At 43.5% G+C, this 13,328-nt stretch overlaps 1 long non-coding RNA gene across 4 annotated transcripts in view; it reads right to left on the bottom strand.

The window, feature by feature from the left end:
• Nucleotides 1-196: 196 nt before the first annotated feature.
• The window catches only part of LOC136845749 (uncharacterized), a 67,844-nt gene continuing 54,712 nt past the window's right edge, over nucleotides 197-13,328 (bottom strand). For 3 of the 4 annotated variants that reach the window (XR_010855237.1, XR_010855239.1, XR_010855240.1), the window contains one exon: nucleotides 6,451-6,529. This is a non-coding gene — a long non-coding RNA (uncharacterized lncRNA). Of the gene's footprint in view, nucleotides 2,708-6,450; nucleotides 6,530-13,328 lie in introns of those variants that run through there. The other variant, XR_010855238.1, reaches the window with a different exon arrangement.

Consider the following 13,328-nt stretch of genomic DNA (forward strand, 5'->3'; position numbering starts at 1 on the left):
ACATAACCAAGTCCCATGAGTTCCTGAACAGGAGGAGTTAATTGTTGATAATAACAACATTGCACATCCAGTCAGAAAGGGAATTTTTTCTGCTAACATTCTTTTTTAGAGTGATCAATAATGTCACCAAAAACAGTGAATGCTTTGTGTTAATGTCATGCTGTTTTTAATCCAAGTAATAAATGGAAATTTTATAAAAAAAAATTACTCTAGAGGACCTGGTGAAAATTTGATTTATCTCGTACACTTATAAAATGAAAGCAAAGTAATTTAATGTGTGGATTAGGAAGCAAAGTAATTTAATGTGTGGATTAGGAAAAAAAGTGGAAACTGGCATTGAGAAATTTTATTTGTGGAATTTTCAAAACCTTTAGCTCAGACATCTGGAAAACTGTGGCAGCATCACTGAAAACAGCAACCAGGAACTGTTCTCGAAGGTAAAAGGTAGGGAAGAGAAGTCCAAGTATGCTAGGAACTACTCTGCCACTGAAAATACGCTTGTCCATGTCCTGAAGGACAACAGAAGAAGGGGAAAGATGACACTAGGCGGGAGTAGCACTGATAGCAGACGTGCGGATGGGGAGGTATGTTCAAAGAAGACATGGTTGTGGCCTGGCCTACAGCAAAAGATGGAGGAGAAGGCTCAATTTCTGCAAATCCAACGTCAGAAACTAGGGGGAATGAAGTAGCTCTTGAAGTTATGACACACAGCAACGAAGCACACACACACACACACACCCCCGAACTGAAATCGACTGGCTGAACTTGGCTCATTGGCTGTCACTCTGATGGTGAGTCGTCTTCCTCTAGTCACTATGTATTCTTGCACCCTATATCTCTTGAAAGGTAGGAGCACCCGATATCTCTTGAAAGGTAGGAAAAACAGAGAAGCTGCGATACAGCATGTGTCAACGAAGACGAAAAGAGAGAGGGAGGTGAAGAAACTTCAAGAAAAGCTTCCCTGGACTTCTCATCCTTCAAAAGGAGACAGAAGCGCTACTGGTCTTGGAGACGACTTGTAGAAATCGGAAACTCTGTCTAAAGGTCCTGCAACTTCAATCTCTGCTTCTTCCTCTTCTAAAGGGAGAGGGAGAATCCATGCTGGGAGGCAAGCAGAGGTCTCGTAAGATGGGTTACGAAACCACCACACTGTAGCAAAAGAACCTTCCCCGTCTCAGTGTCTCTCAAGCTCTACATCATCTGAAAGGCTAAACCATTACAACATTCCAAGCAAGTAATTGTGTAGTTAAAAGAAAAACTCTGCTTGTTCAGAGAGAAAACACTACAGAACAAAAAGAAAAAAAAATGATGTAGAATAAGGATGTTCGATAAAACGAGTTTGAGAAGACATCCTGTATGCAAAGACCTCAGGTTTGTATGTCAGGAAAAATACAAATTACTTAAAAATTTGTCATCTTGTGGTGGCTACTTGCCCCAGGACTACTTTCCCCTAGGCACAGATGGAAAGTGTCAAAGAATAACTGCCAGATTGTGGTGTTTGTCTTTGGCCCTCTCTACCTTGCTATTCACCATTCTTTATGTACTTTCAGACTAAGTTTGGTTGAACTGTGTGCTTGGACATGAAAATTCCTTCCATTTTATTGCTTCAAGAACATAAGAGGGTGAAGTGAGATGGTATGCCTCCTGCTCTTTGGAATTCAATTAACTGATATGAATTAGGTGAGAGCCTCATCTGGGCTGAATTTACTGATGACCCTAAAGTCACTAAGGTCAGTATCATATGCAATAGCTCTTTCATTAAGAATGAAGTCCCCAAAAATTGCTCTCCACCCACTGATGCTCGAGGCCAAATGTGGCTGCTTTTCGTGTCTCTCTAGAGCAGCAGAAGGTAACATAATTGCTTAGTTGTAGTCCTTAGTATGAAACATTGCTAGATTTTTGTGGAAGGAGTAATGGTCATGTCTGGATGAGACTTGGTGCATGTTGGCATCATGGGTGCTGTTGCATATTCAGGTCCTCAATGGATTTGGGGAGAGATCACAGTCTTCACAGAGACCAGTTTTAAGAAGACAGGAGAGGCTGATCTCAGCAAATAGTCTGGGGAAACATCACTGTGACATGGGTATGTCAGCATCTGAAGAAATTGTCATGATTGGTATAGCTTCAATCTCTGTGGTACAGCAAGTATTGTTGTTGTAACAGCCACAGGAAGAGCAGCCCTCTCAGTAGGAGGCATGGCTGAAGGAATCACATCTGTCAACTGACCTATATGAGATTGCGTAATGTCAGACATGAAACAGTCTCCTTGGCGGAACCTTGTGAGAGTTCTCACCAGTCGTTGTCACATCTGCAGAAAGGGTTGTGGGCAAAGCATGTGTCGAGCATGCAGCCAAGACAAGTTAAGTGCACAGGTAAAGCAGTTGATAAGTTGATTGGTCGGTGGGCAAGACATGTGAAGCTGGTAGCATGTTAGTCAGCAGCAACAACTTAGGCAGTGGGCACAGGTGGAATAGCAGGCCAAGCTGTCAAAAAGCAGGAGAGCTCAAAGACGGCTTTGATATCTGAGGGCTGGCATTCCTTCACCTTGGTCAGTGGCAAAGAGGACTTTGTTGCTGACTTGATGATTGAAGACTGAAGAGACACTCCTTGACCTTCTCACCTTGAACATCCTCCTTTGCACATAGCATAACTAATAGTTGGGGACCATTTGCTACATCTCTTACAGGTGAGAATTGGCAAACATACCCTGCAAAGCAAAGAAAGCTGTTTCAGAGAATTTGAGGGTAACTGTTGGTAGGTGATATGCATACATAACAGGCTATTGCATAAGGAAAAAATTAGTATTTCAAGTCAGAGGCAGCATCAGATGTACCTGATGTACTAATTTAATAGATAAATGATGGTACCAAAAAATAGCCTACCAAAAGCTGGGGCAGAATGTTAATACCAAGAACAAAAGCCCAGCAAAGTATACTACACAAAGTAAATAAAGCTATCTAAACACCAAAATTACCTACAGTTTACCAAAAAAAAAAAAACTTCCAAACAAACTAGAGGATCTAAACATATGACACTTGCTCTTCATTGCAGGTTATTAAGTGAAAAGGGAAAATAAGTGGCTGTCGCCAAGATTTTACATGCAAGGAATAACTAGGTATTAGTTGTTGGGTAGTTGGTTGAAAAACTTATATTGTTTTTGCAAAACAAAGGATATAAGTGATGAACAAAATTGAAATTATGCACAAAACATGGAGACTGCAAACTGAAATACAGTAAAGCAATCTGTAAAAGTGCTAAATTCTCTTGGTAAATAAAAGGTTAAATTCCGTTAGATCCACTGTATGAATCTGGAAGTGCAAAAGAGGGTAAATGAAGGACTGTATAGTGCCTGCTGAAGTAGAAATCACACCTCCATAATATGCCAGGTGTACTTAGTGAAAAATACTGAAATGAATGGTAATTGGTACAGAATGAATTATAAAATCTTAGCATTGGTGTAGCAATCTGCATCAGAGTACTGTAAAAACACATGAGCTGTTAACAGCAGTGCAGGTTCATGAAAAGTGAGCTAAATGCTGGAAACATCCCTGAGGATCCAAATTAGGCTTGTTTGTTTATCATACAAATGTTTGGTGAACCTGGCAACATTCATTGGGAAAGTGACTAGACATGCATATTATAAAATAGTATGTACGTCTATTCTCAAGAGGCATTATTCAGCCTGTTCAGATACAAATGCTATAATACAACAGGCAAACTAACCATTTCAGCAGTATGGGTATGGGTATAAACCCATAAATAGCTGGATCCCTGCTCATGTTGTTATGGTCATAAAGACAAGACTCATTATATGGCATCAAAGCTTGACCAAAGACAATCAGATCACTGATAAGCATTCTCCAGTAAAAGATTTCAAAGTACTGTATTACTAAAAAATTAATTAATGCAATTTCATGGAATGAAAAATCTAAATGGCAAGTGCTGAAACATTAAATGAAATAAGGATTATGTATTCATTCAAAAATCATACTGAAGAAATGGAATGTAGCATATGAAAACTGTTTCACCCTCCCTCTCCTCTTTATAATAATTTAGTTCAAAACACTAGCTGAACTTTGTTTTTTTTCTTTAATAAAATTGCATGCACAATGATTTTTTGTTTTGGAAAAATCAAGGGCTTACTGTTTTATGGACTGGCTAGGAATAACTTGGGAAGAGTGAGCTAGAACTATGGCAGATTGAGCTATATTCCTCTTCAAGGAGCAAAGGCTGTTCCACTTTTAACTTCCCTACTTCCTATCCCCTCCCAGTTACAGGTAATTGTAAGGTAAGTTAGCATAAATTCATTTTAAAAATGTGCACTATAGCTCACTATGTAACTTATGTCTTTTTGATGAGTATTTTATATATAACAAAATTAATGATTAGGATATTAGAATCTGAAAATTGTGTGAATTTAAAAATTTTTCAGTTCAATTCATTTTGTCTATTCTCAATTGTGGTGTTATAATATGCTAGTAAAAAGTTAATACTGTTTTGAATTTAGACATGGAAAAATTATAATGGGAGATTAAAAGAAAATTTCTATATTCTTTACATTTTTATAGTGAGTACAATGCTTATTTTATGACACTCAGCTGAAATGTACTACCCAGTGTGTAGCTTACTGTTGCACTTGATTGTTTTGAATTGTGGTTGGAAATTTTATTGGGTAATTTCACAATACACAGAACATTAATACTGTACTGTATATATTCATGTAATGTCAAACAGTGATTGTTCTTTATTCAGTATGCATATCAATATTTGTGAACTTTTGAAGGTTAAAAATTTTAGAAATGTTTTGAATGGTATTTTTCCAGTTCATTTAATTTCACAGAGTTTTGTATAATATTGATAATACAGTAATGATAGTGGGAAAACAATAGGGAAAAAGTAAGAAATTAAAGGAGACCAGAACTCAGTGTATGGACCCACGGGCAGATTAAAGCATTTGATGTTGATAAATGATTATTATAATAATATGGCTGTTGCTCTGAGCATTGACACAGAAAGCTTTGAATATCTCTCTCTCTCTCTCTCTCTCTCTCTCTCTCTCTCTCTCTCTCTCTCTCTCTCTCTCTCTCTCTCTCTCTCTCTCTCTCTCTCTCTCTCTCTCTCGTTTTCAAAAGTGCATAAAGACAGAGAAAAATATCAGAAAGAAATTTAATCAACAATCTCAAACAGCCAAAACAATAAAGTATGAATTTTTACTGACTTGAGAAATTTTAATAAAGAAGCATTTTAATACTTTTCCCAAGAGTGTACTTGAAAAGTGAAAAACAAAAAAACATTTGGCTCAACATGCTTATTTATATAAGCATAAATTTAGAAACAAGAAAAAAGGCCAATGTAATTTATTATTACCAGAATGTTAGCTTTGTCATTTGATTATGTTACTATAGCTTCCAGTTGTTATTACTTATCATATCATGAAAAAGAATCAGATGTTATAAAATGGTACTATACAGAGAGGTAATTAGTAGTCCTATATATAACATTGTTATAGTGCCCCTGTACAAGTTGATCAGCAGGAGGGCTTAAGATGAGAAGCTAATCTTGAAAGGAAGTACAGAAATCATGGTGAAAAATTACAAATGCAATATATGAGGAATCAGGTGAAAGATTTTACAAATATAATGTGTAGTCAAAGTACAGTCTGGTAATAATGTTGATGGTGGAAATATGGCAGTTGCCAAATATTGTGCAACTGTTGCATGGTCCAAAGCTTAGATATGGCTGTATTTTTAATAATATTTACTTGTTTAAACTGGTATGAATCCCTTTATTTACTACCAATAGTATGCCTTGGGAGTTAACTGTAGAAGTTACAGAAGGTTGTTTGCAGCATCCCTTTGGCCCATAAGTGTATTTAATAGCTGTCCTATTCTCAAGCTTTACCTTGCTTTTAAGATTCTTCCAGGCAAGCCCTTTTGAGAGTAAATATGTGCTAATTGTCTTATTAAGGTACAGTACTTCATAATGATGGAGTATGCATTTGCTTGAACATGATGCTCTTATATTACAGTGATTATCATTTGTCATTTTTTTTTGTGAGACAGTATGCTCTTACTAATGGTTCAACCTTTAATTTTCTTGCGTTTTTTTTCATCATAGCTGATAATATTGGCTAAAACGTTTTATTTTGTTTTGTTTAGTTATGTACTGTATATGTTTTATTGAAATGCTCTTTTTTTTCCTTGTATTTATTCTGATGCTTTATTTTGCCTCACAGGTAATATTGAATTTTTAAAAACGAAAAAATAAAGCCACATTAAATAAACCACTAATTCAATGTTGTATTTTTTGAGCCTCAGGCTTTGTTTGAAAATTCATCATAGAATACCTCTCTTTAAAATTACCTTTTAGCTCCTGACACCTTGTCAGGGAAGATCTAAGGAAAGATGATGCTGTTGTGGTAGCCCATAAGTGGAAGTTTTTAGCGACCAATGCCTCATACTGCAGGATCCACTTCAGGCTTTTGCTCTTTATAATAGCTACTGTTAGAGGGGGTCTTGATATTGATATACTGGAATAAAAAAAAGTAATGAAAAAGACAAAAGAATAAAAACGTTGAAAATGATAAGACTATCAGTCCACATACATGTATTCAAAAAGCGACCCGTGACAACTGCTGAGTTTAAAGAAGTATGCAATGGGATTTTCAGTGGAGGGAGATAAAGACATGGTGGATTCAAAATGCACAAGGGTAACTAAGAGATTGAAGAGTTCTTTGAAACCAGAAGCAGACAGTATAGAGAAGATATGTAAATAGGATATGAGAGTAAAAAACAGTACTAAGCACACACAAAGCCGAGTTATTAGTCAGTGCTAGTACACTAGGTGAATGTTGATGGTAAAAAGGATTTTGACAAAGGAAAAATCTATTTCTGGAGAGGGGCCCGTGTTACCCGGTGAAATAGTCCATTCAGCACTTATTTCTAGGTAATTCCGTTGCAGATACCAGAAAGCTAAATGAAATGCTGGGTTACACCCCAGAGCGAGCTCCACTAGATGGAGTCGATATGGTATGGAAAAGGGTGAACTACAAAAACACGGAACCTTATCCTATAAAGATTCCCAATGTCAAAGTCCCAACGAGAGAGGTGCCGATACAAGCCCATGCACTACTCACGGACTGTACACAAGGCAACACTAGTCGCATTCCATGTTAGCACCCACCTCACTAGAATGAAGTTTATCAAGGGAGGAGAGAATGAAAACAGGGGTGGGTCACCGGGTGACATGGCCCCTCTCCAGAAATAGATTTTTCCTTTGTCAAAATCCTTTTTCTGGAGCGGGGTCCTGTCACCCGGGTGAAATAGTAACAGAGAAACATCATTCTTATGCTATTAAAGACTTAAATAGAAACATTGAAAACTAGAAGAATTCTACCCTGAACATTAGTAAGGTCCTCTAAGTTCATGTAATGAAAATAATGTAAGTGGTCACCGTCTAAGATCATGAGCTTAGAATAGCACCTGCATAGGCTTGTATTAAGAAAATACTTCCTGCCTAATAGCAGACCCAATGACAGTGCCCCCTTTTTTAAAGAGAGGACCTGACAAAATTGCGAGGGCCTGTCTAAAAAAGCCTGAAAGGAGAAAACTGGACACAGAAACAGACCTTGTAAAAGGGGAGTACTTTCCAAGGTGACCACCGAAAATGAGAACCTTCAATTGAGGATAGAAAGTTAGGGTAAGAATTCACAACACTACCCCTGATGAGGGAAACCAAACTGATTGGTTCCGCCAGACAGGGCAGACAGTACAGGAAAACTAACACTAGAAGCTAAGCTGATTAAAAATTTTTGGGACTTCCTTAACAAGGAAAGGTAAGAACAAGATGATTGTTGGTTACCGAAGCTAACTCCGATACATTACTCAAAGACCAGGAAACCGAATGTGGATGGAGTACTGTTCTTAGACGAACACAGACCTTAGGGATGAAAGTTAAGGGCCTGTGAGTCTGGTTCCAACAAAACACTTTCCTCGAGGCCAATGCGGCCGCATCAGTACTAGCTTGAAAACTATGTGAAGAGTGCTAGTTACTTAACTGCAGAACCATACTGCAGTAGAGTAGGATCCTTAACTGATTTCAGGAAAACAGTAATAACAGGACCAATATCAGTTTCTCCTAAACTGTAAGATTCACAAAGATCACAAAAGCCAGGACATCAGAGTTTGAGGGGGCTGACGCAGGCTGAGTTTATACCAGACGGGACAGCTTGATAGTTTGGCTGAATTGGGTTGTAAACAGACCTACTTCAGGCCCAGGAAAAGGTCACAAGGCTACCTGAATGACGCTCCGTCAAGGACTATTCCGACACCAGGGAGGCCCTGGATAGGGAAAAAGCAGTGACCTTTTTGGACCCCTACGAGAAGGGTGGTAGACAGAAGCACCTGCGTCTGTTGGTTATGAGAAGAATGAACCATAACCTGAACGAAGCTAATTCGAGTCCAAAACCACTTGTTTACGCAGCGCAGTATTGCTGTTTTGTTCAGAACCAGCCACAAAAGGAAAACCTCTTGGGGAAGAAGTTTCCCAAGGACAGGAAGACTGTCACTGCCTCCAAAGCGTTGATATGGAACTGCCGGAACGTGACCGACTAAGTACCATGTACTTCATTGGGCCAAAAATATCCACCTCACCCGCCCAGAGAGGTGACGATTGTGGAATACTGAGGCCGGAGGGAAAGCTGGAGAGGAACTGACTTCGGTAAGCACTTGACAGTTGTGCAAGGCCAGAGGCCACTATTCAAGCAGGAGGAATCAGGAGACACGTCCCTGACTCCACCATACCCGGTCATAAACTCCAGCTTGACTTCAGAAGGAGAACCGTCACTGAAGCAAACTGGAGAAACCCAGGACCTTTTCTTGGGCGCGGGGAGTATGCTTGAGATGATGAAATGATAGGATGTCCTTGCTATCTCTTTCCACTTCCACTGGATTCATAACTGAAGGCTACCCTCCTGAATCAGGTGGATTCCTTCTGGTTACTTAGAAGCCCAAAGACTCTAGAAACCTGATTATAATGACCAGCGCCCTCAGGCAATTCCCGACGCTGGGTGCCCAAATGAGCCAGGCAACTAGATATGTAGCTAGCATAGCCTCCTAATACCGGAGCTGTTGAACTACGGTACTGTTCAAACTGGCAAAAGACTCTGGAGCCGCATTGAGGAGGGCATGAACCTGAAGGGGTACGCCTGCTCCCGAGTCTGAATCCCAAGAAGGATAGGACCTTTCTGCAACCAAGATGTGAAAGGAAGCGTCGGAAAGGTCTATAGAGGTGGTTACGGCTCCACGCGCAGTAGGATCCGAACCCACAAGACTGTAAGCAACCGAGACTTGCCGCATGAATAAGGAAAACAAGCGGGACACGCCAGAAAAATTTTCCAGTGGAAGGGAACTTCCTTGGCAGACTGAAAAATCCTGACAGGCCATTCAAAAGACCCCAGAACTCTGGCCGGAGGCTGATTGAACCTGATTGGGAACAACAGTCCAGCCACCCGGGCCCTGATAACTATACTCTGGGCCCAGGAACTGAGAGTTCCAGTGGCCCCGAAAAATGGTACAGCCTCCCACCCATATGAAATACTACAGGGAGGAGGCTTGATTGCTTCCCGTGGGCGAATGCCTTCCCAATTTCTCGGAGAGAGGTAGGATGCATCCCTGCTCTATGATAACCCCGAGGGTCAGAGCCTCTGGCCAAATGTCTAGTGAAAATTCTTTCCTTAGGTTTTCGTATGAAGCAAAAAAAACTCCGGCGGGCACGTGGGGGAGCAGAGACACGGGGGTGTTACAAGGGGCTGATGTGTTGGCTGAACCCCACACATCGAGGTGGAGGCTGGGGTGAGCTGATGGCTGTCTAGGGCAGAGACCTGAAGAGCCTGCACCACCGCCTGAGCAGGGGCCTCTTGAACTGAGGCATGAACTTCTTGCGGACTTGGGGCAGGTCCGGCAAGATCAGACCGTTTCTGCATGTGGGTAGACACCCATGAGAACGGAGGCTCTGGGTAACAATAGTAGCCCCAGACGGGCCGTAATAACGCCCACCTGGGAAAAGATTAATTCTCCAGGTGAAACTGTTCATAAGATTTTTCAGCTCAAGGCAGAACGGGCAAGCCTGACTTACACCCTGTTTCAGCTTCCGAAAATTGACTCCGGAAGCTTAGGGAGCTGTACGCTGAATAAATTAGAAGCGTAGCCCGGGGTTAGAAGATTCACTGTGAATGCATCTGTGATATCTGTCTCCGGAAATGCCTCAGCGATACATTTTCAAAACAAGCCTGTTGATAAGAGGGGCTACATTCCGGAGCACAAGGGGTAAGAAACAGGGCTCTCAAAGAGAGCACGGTAAGACCCCACAGCTGGCGTGAACTTGGGATGAATGGACTATTTCACCGGGTGACACGGGACCCCGATCCATAAATATAAATGGAGAACTGTACAAACACATATGATCTATATCTGAACATAATTGGTCCAGTTAAATACATGTGCAGTGTAAAAAAAAAAAATATAAAAATAGTTACTCGACCAAATACCTAAACAATTATAGGCCTATAATCACCATAATCAACGGCATGAAAGAGATTTAATATTTGGAGTATGGTTTTAATTTTAGCCAAATCTTTTTCCATAAAAGCGAAAAAGATGTATTTTGGGGAACAAATGTAATATACTGTATTGTATAAAAAGACAATGCATGGATGAAGTGAACGAATAAGTTAGTTTGGGTATGAAGGTAACAGCAAAAATTTACATTTTGTCATTTATACGAACAAAATGCAATATAAGTATACTGAAAATTATGTTACTGATGTGAGAGAGGTGCGAAATAATGAGCAGGTAGACAAGTACTGCTGGATTACTGATGGAGCGACCCGCTTATTAAGCGGCGTGTGGACTACTGATGAAGCGACCCGCTTATTAAGCGGCGTGTGGACGTCTGCATATGTAAGGTGTCAAAGAAACGAGCAGGTAAAAGTTACTGCTACTTTATTACAGATCCAGGCAGCTTATATTGCGGCCGACTGACGCCGGGCCGTGAGAGACAATGGAATTGACTGTGACCTGAGGTTGAAACAATAAACAATAATATGCAGTGAACGAGTACAAATTACAATACAAAACATACAGAGCTACAATATAGATACAGTCTTGATGCCTGTGAATGAAGAAACATGTGATACACCATGTGTGACATTCGTATAAATACCATAAAGTAAAAATGATTAAAATGCGTGACCTGGCACGTTTTAGCGTGACTAATTGAGCTTGAAGAAACGGGAAGTCACCAAAGAAAACAAGCTCAGCGGAGACTTAGTGTAATGGCGCCGCCGAAACACTATCCTGGCGCAAATTGGTGACTTTACAAATCTCCCCAAGACGAGGGACCGCCTGATTAATCCCCTGTATCTGCTGGGACGCTGAAGGGTGCGCGGCTCTGAAGATAACTGAGGGGCCTCCCGCCTGTGAGGCTGCTGTTTGGGCGGTTCCTTCCTGGGGTGGCGCGCCTGCGGGGTGAGGGCGTGCTGGAGTGCGTTTGGGCGGAAGGGGTGCTGCGTCGCTGCCGGGACTCTCCGACAGGAAGGCGGGCTTTAGCGGTCTATGGAAACCCAGTCGTTCTTGCCTGGAAGTGCCAGCTGGAACGCCTTGCTGTTCCGCTCCAGCACGCGGAAGGGTCCCCTGTAGGGCTTAGTTAGTGGTGGGCGGACGGCGTCGACTCTGACGAAGCGTGGGTGGCGGATGACAGCTGTGGCGGCATGAAGGTGGTTGCTTTGTCGATGTATGAGCGCCTGCAAGGGGCGAACTTACCGGCCACGTCGCGGGCCTCTGCAGAGATGGGGAGTGGCGATCATCCATCACGAGCTCTCCCGGCACCACGAGGGGTTCCCCATAGGTTTGTTCAGCTGCTGATGGGGTGCCGTCGGCTCTGGGGCGGTCCTCAACCCGAGGAGGACCCACGGCAGCTGATGTTTCCAGTCCTCGGCGGTGCAGCGGGCCATGAGGGATGACTTAAGGACCTGTGGAACCGTTCAACCAGGCCGTTGGCCGCTGGGTTGTATGCGCTGTGGTGGTGTGGTGCGTGGTTCCCAGCAGTTGAGCCAGGGCAGACCACAACTCCCGAGGAAAGCGGGGCCCCTGTCGGTTGTGATGTGGTCCAGGACGCCGGCGGCTAACCCAACTGGAAACAGGGCCTCAGCGCACGCGCTGGCGGTGGCGTCTTGCATGGGTGTGGCCGGGCCACCTCGTCGAACGGTCTACCACCGTGAGGAGGTATCTGGATCCGCCTGATGGGGAAGGGGCCCGACGACGTCGATGTGGATGTGGCGAAGCGGCGCCCTGGCTGTGAACCGCCTACCCCCGACTGCGTGTGACGACCCACTTTACTGGTCTGGCACTGCAGGCACTGTTTTGCCCAGGCTGTGGCGTCTTTTGCACCCGTGCCAGACGAACTTTTTGAAAGCAGTTTGGCGTGGTCCTGCCGGAGGGTGAGAGGCCGTGAATGATGTCGAATACCTGGCGGCGGCGTGAGGCTGGAACCAAAGGGGGGGCTGGCCTGTGCTGATGTCACAGAGCAGGCTGGGGCCTCCGAGGGCGAGGGTCGCGTCCGCCACTTGAGGATGTGATGGCGGTGCGGTATGCTGGGGTTTCTGGGTCAGCGGCCTGTTCTCTGGCAAGGTCCTGGTAATCACACCAAGCTGCACTGCGTTCAACTCGACTCTGGAGAGGGCGTCTGCTACGGGATTTTTTCTTGCCGGGAGGTACCTGACGGAACAGGTAAATTCGGCTATGGCTGAGAGGTGGCGCTGCTGTCTGGAAGACCAAGCGTCCCCTGCTTCGTGAAGGCGTGAACCAGTGGCTGGTGGTCTGTGAAGATTGTGAAGGGCGTCCCCTCAGGAGGAACTTGGAAGTGCCGAACTGCGGTACATTCGCAGAGTTCCCTGTCGAAGGTGCTGTAGCGAGACTCTGCGGGACTGAACTTCTTGCTGAAGAAGGCGATGGGCTGGGGGCGCCGTTGATGATTTGCTCCAGAACAGCACCGCAGGGCAACGTTACTGGCGTCTGTCGTCAGCTGGAGGGAGCCTTGGGATCCCTGGTGTGCCAAAGGCCCGGTTGCCTTAGTGAGGGCGGCCGTCAGGGAAAAGGCCTGCTGCTGGCTGGGTTCCCAAGACAGGGACTTGGTTGACCTTTAGGACTTCCGTCAGGGGGCCGTGGTGTCACCGCGATCCCGGGATGAACCGCCTGTAGAAGTTTACCATCCCAAGGAACTCCTGGACGGCCTTGATGGAGGTGGGTGTCGGGAACTTGGCTACGGCTGCC

Source organism: Macrobrachium rosenbergii, chromosome 14, assembly GCF_040412425.1.
Source record: "Macrobrachium rosenbergii isolate ZJJX-2024 chromosome 14, ASM4041242v1, whole genome shotgun sequence".
NCBI lineage: Eukaryota > Metazoa > Arthropoda > Malacostraca > Decapoda > Palaemonidae > Macrobrachium > Macrobrachium rosenbergii.